This window comes from Macrobrachium rosenbergii, chromosome 12, assembly GCF_040412425.1.
Source record: "Macrobrachium rosenbergii isolate ZJJX-2024 chromosome 12, ASM4041242v1, whole genome shotgun sequence".
NCBI lineage: Eukaryota > Metazoa > Arthropoda > Malacostraca > Decapoda > Palaemonidae > Macrobrachium > Macrobrachium rosenbergii.
In genome coordinates this window covers 74,511,660-74,516,659 of record NC_089752.1, presented here as the reverse complement: position 1 = coordinate 74,516,659, position 5,000 = coordinate 74,511,660, and the positions used below count along the sequence as shown (strand labels likewise).

General features: G+C 37.2%; 1 protein-coding gene across 1 annotated transcript in view; it reads left to right on the top strand.

Moving 5' to 3' along the window:
* LOC136844083 (uncharacterized) overlaps positions 1 to 5,000 on the top strand; it is an 11,962-nt gene that overhangs the window by 6,456 nt on the left and 506 nt on the right. The gene's annotated exons all lie outside the window — the stretch shown is intronic.

Sequence of the window (5,000 nt, the reverse complement as noted above, 5' to 3'; positions counted from 1 at the left end):
AAAGCTACAAACGTCCTTTAATATCCAATTTGCTCTACCTCGGAGATAATATATTTTCATATATGTTACCGAAGGGGAATTTTTTAGTTGATAATAAGTCCACCGTCCCGTGGGGTCGAACCAGCGACGGACGAGGACTCAGGACTACAGGGACGCACTAACCTATTCGGCCACAAGAGAGGTTATAAGTGAATATCGCCTCCCATCAACTCACCCGTCGAACTCAGGTGTTTTGCATTTGGAGCGATATCCACCCACCTCTGCCATGTTGGCCGTGTAGTGCGTTTGTCGCGACGTAGCCATATTATGACTATTTATCACATCACCGTGATTCATATACAATCAGAAAGCTACAAACGTCCTTTAATATCCAATTCGCTCTACCTCAGAAATAATATATTTTCATATATATGTTACCGAAGGGGAATTTTTAGTTGATAATAAGTCCACCGTCCGTGGGGTCGAACCAGCGACGGACGAGGACTCAGGACTACAGGGACGCACTAACCCATTCGGCCACAAGAGAAGTTATAAGTGAATATCGCCTCCCATCAACTCACCCGTCGAACTCAGGTGTTTTGCATTTGGAGACGATTGTATATGAATCACGGTGATGTGATAAATAGTCATAATATGGATACGTGCGACAAACGCACTACACGGTCAACATGGCAGAGGTGGGTGGATATCGTCTCCAAATGCAAAACACCTGAGTTCGACGGGTGAGTTGATGGGAGGCGATATTCACTATAACCTCTTGTGGCCGAATGGGTTAGTGTGTCCCTGTAGTCCTGAGTCCTCGTCTGTCGCTGGTTCGACCCCCACGGGACGGTGGACTTATTATCAACTAAAAATTCCTCCGGTAACATATATATGAAAATATATTACCTCGAGGTAGAGCGAATTGGATATTAAAGGATATTTGTAGCTTTCTGATTGTATATGAATCACGGTGATGTGATATAATAGTCATAATATGGCTACGTGGGAGAAATGCACTACACGGTCAACATGGCAGAGGTGGGTGGATATCGTCTCCAAATGCAAAACACCTGAGTTCGACGGGTGAGTTAATGGGAGGCGATATTCACTTATAACCTCTCTTGTGGCCGAATAGGTTAGTGCGTCCCTGTAGTCCTGAGTCCTCGTCCGTCGCTGGTTCGACCTCAAGGGACGGTGGACTTATTATCAACTAAAAATTCCCTTCGTAACAAATATGAAAATATATTATTTCCGAGGTAGAGCGAATTGGATATTAAAGGACGTTTGTAGCTTTCTGATTGTATATGAATCACGGTGATGTGATAAATAGTCATAATATGGCTACGTGCGACAAACGCACTACACGGCCAACATGGCAGAGGTGGGTGGATATCGTCTCCAAATGCAAAACACCTGAGTTCTACGGGTGAGCTGATGGGATGCGATATTCACTTATAACCTCTCTTGTGGCTGAAAGGGTTAGTGCGTCCCTGTAGTCCTGAGTCCTCGTCCATCGCTGGTTTGACCCCACGGGACAGTGGACTTATTATCAACTAAAAAATTCCCCTTCGGTAACATATATAAAAATATATTATTTCCGAGGTAGAGCGAATTGGATATTAAAGGACGTTTGTAGCTTTCTGATTGTATATGAATCACGGTGATGTGATAAATAGTCATAATATGGCTACGTGGGACAAACGCACTACACGGTCAACATGGCAGAGGTGGGTGGATATCTTCTCCAAATGCAAAACACCTGAGTTCGACGGGTGAGTTGATGGGAGGCGATATTCACTTATAACCTCTCTTGTGGCCGAATGGGTTAGTGCGTCCCTGTAGTCCTGAGTCCTCAAATCCGTCGCTGGTTCGACCCCATGGGACGGTGGACTTATTATCAACTAAAAATTCCCCCTTTGGTAACATATGAAAATATATTATTTCAGAGGTAGAGCGAATTGGATATTAAAAGGACGTTTGTAGCTTTCTGATTGTATATGAATCACGGTGATGTGATAAATAGTCATATATATATATATATATATATATATATATATATATATATATATATATATATATATATATATATATATATATATATATATATATATATATGTATATATATATATATCTGAGTGTATATATGTGTATGTGTATTTGTGTATATATGCATATTTGTATGTATATATATGCAATATGTACACTCGGCAAGAAAAGTGAAGATACAGTTTTCTTTAGATTTCGTTCATCGAATTTTAATTTTTTTCTTACAGAAAACACTTAATCTCTCTCTCTCTCTCTCTCTCTCTCTCTCTCTCTCTCCATTGCTAAAACATACTGTACAAATATAGTATCGCTCAATCTCTAAAAGAAAAAGAATAATGAAATGAGTAGCTCTACATGTAGGCCTAGGCTTACACAAGAGTAACTCTCTCTCTCTCTCTCTCTCTCTCTCTCTCTCTCTCTCTCTCTCTCTCTCTCTCTCTCTCTCTCTCTCTCTCTCCATTGCTAAAACATACTATACAAATATAGTCTCGCTCAATCTCTAAAAGAAAAAAAATAATAAATGAGTAGCTCTACATATAGGCCTAGGCCTACACAGCAGCAACTCTCTCTCTCTCTCTCTCTCTCTCTCTCTCTCTCTCTCTCTCTCCATAACATTGCATTCGTTCCTTTACTGTTCCCCAAGTTTTTCGTTGGACATTGTTCAAATTTAACTCTTGATTTCATTATGGAAGATCGCGTTTCCGATTATGCAAGCATTCTGTTCATTGTGGTGTCATAAATTCATATGTGCAAGGTTACTTCGTAGATTATGTGGAAAAATGTTTCTTTTGCTCAAAACTGTCGCTGCAAATTACAACTTGAACGAATTCTGTAAAGCTTACTACTGCATTTAAGTATCAATGATTTCAGAACCGTAGAATATGATTGAAAGTTATAGGAGGTCAAGCAAAAAACAAACACAATAAGACTGAAGCTCCTCCCCTTTCTAAAGTTGCCAGATGACTCATTATTTAGCAACATATGTCCGAAGATTAAAAAAAACTGTATCTTCACTTTTCTTGCCGAGTGTACACTCGGCAAGGAAAGTGAGGATAGAGTTTTCATTAGATTTCGTTCATCGAATTTTAATTTTTTTCTTACAGAAAACACATAATCTCGGTAAATTTACTCTAGAATATGAAAATCAAATGCAAATTATATCATATATGTTAAATCTGCAAAACAAAAACATTCAGATACTAAAAAACACCATGCATGTCCGAAGTAATCAGAATTTCTCAGATGACTTCGTTCATAGAGATCTAAAAGATAGTGTATGGATATCTCTGTGTAGTACTGTTCATCAGAACGGCAATATTTACTCGTTGTCCGTTATGAACAGGCTTATTATTGCATCATCATACGAGGTAATGATAATTTCTTTAATTTTTACTGATTCATATTTGTATTTCACGGTGTTAAAGGTCAGCTGGAATTAATGGCAGTAAATGTTGTGACAGCTAGGGCAGGTTGACCCAATCTATTTAAATCTGCAAGAGCGTTCTCTATGATGTGTGGAGTACCGCGTTAACTTCGGCGGGAAAACACAAGTAACTGGATGTTTCGTAACGTTGCCATAGTCTCTCTCTCTCTCTCTCTCTCTCACTCTCCATTGCTAAAACATACTGTACAAATATAGTATCGCTCAATCTCTAAAAGAAAAAAAATAATGAAATGAGTAGCTCAACATGTAGGCCTGAGGCACACAACAGCAACTCTCTCTCTCTCTCTCTCTCTCTCTCTCTCTCTCTCTCTCTCTCTCTCTCTCTCTCTCCATTGCTAAAACATACTATACAAATATAGTATCGCTCAATCTCTAAAATAAAAAAAAATAATGAAATGAGTAGCTCTACATATAAGCCTAGGTTTACACAACAGCAACTCTCTCTCTCTCTCTCTCTCTCTCTCTCTCTCTCTCTCTCATAACATTGCATTCGTTCCTTTATTGTTCCCCAAGTTTTTCGTTGGACATTGCTCAAATTTAACTCTTGATTTCATTATGGAAGATCGCGTTTCCGATTATGCAAGAATTCCGTTCATTGTGGTGTCATAAATTCATATGTGCAAGGTTACTTCGTAGGTTATGTGGAAAAATGTTTCTTTTGCTCAGAACTGTCGCTGCAAATTACAACTTGAACGAATACTGTAAAGCTTACTACTACTGCATTAAGTATCAATGATTTCAGAACCGTAGAATATGATTGAAAGTTATAGGAGGTCAAGCAAAAAACAAACACAATAAGACTGAAGCTCCTCTCCTTTCTAAAGTTGCCAGATGCCTCATTATTTAGCAATATATGTCCGAAGATTAAAAAAAACTGTATCCTCACTTTTCTTGCCGAGTGTACACATGTGTATATATATGTATGTATATATGTATATATGTATATATGGTCATATATATGGATATATATGTATATGTATGAATATGTACACTCGGCAACAATGAAAACACGACCTCGTCCGAAAAGTTTCGCTCAAGAAGCTGTTAATTATTTTTCAATACATGCTATAAATATTTATAATTTTCTCTTTGCAATATCTTTATTAAGGATATACATGTTGATTTATTTTCCTTTCACAAAAAAAATCCCTCTTCTATTTGCATAATTAAAGAAAATCGAAAAAAATATGAAACATTATGAAATTTTTCGTTCATTTAGGAACGTGAACAAATTAGAAATTGTCGTAAATTAAAAGGCATTTCATAAATTTTATATTTCACTCTTATAGCCTTTTTTTTAATTATCGATTGATTTAAATAATTTTTGATGCATAATTTTCATATATATTTTTAAGGTCTACTATTCCAAATACAAAACATTCATCATTATCATAGTTTTTTACCTTGACTGATTGTGCTATCGTTACGTCATCAAAGAAAACATGATTCAAGAATAGTAACCTAATCATCTGTCAACGGGAGATTATGTCTACTCTTACAGTTCCTATGGCTCATAATAAACGAACAC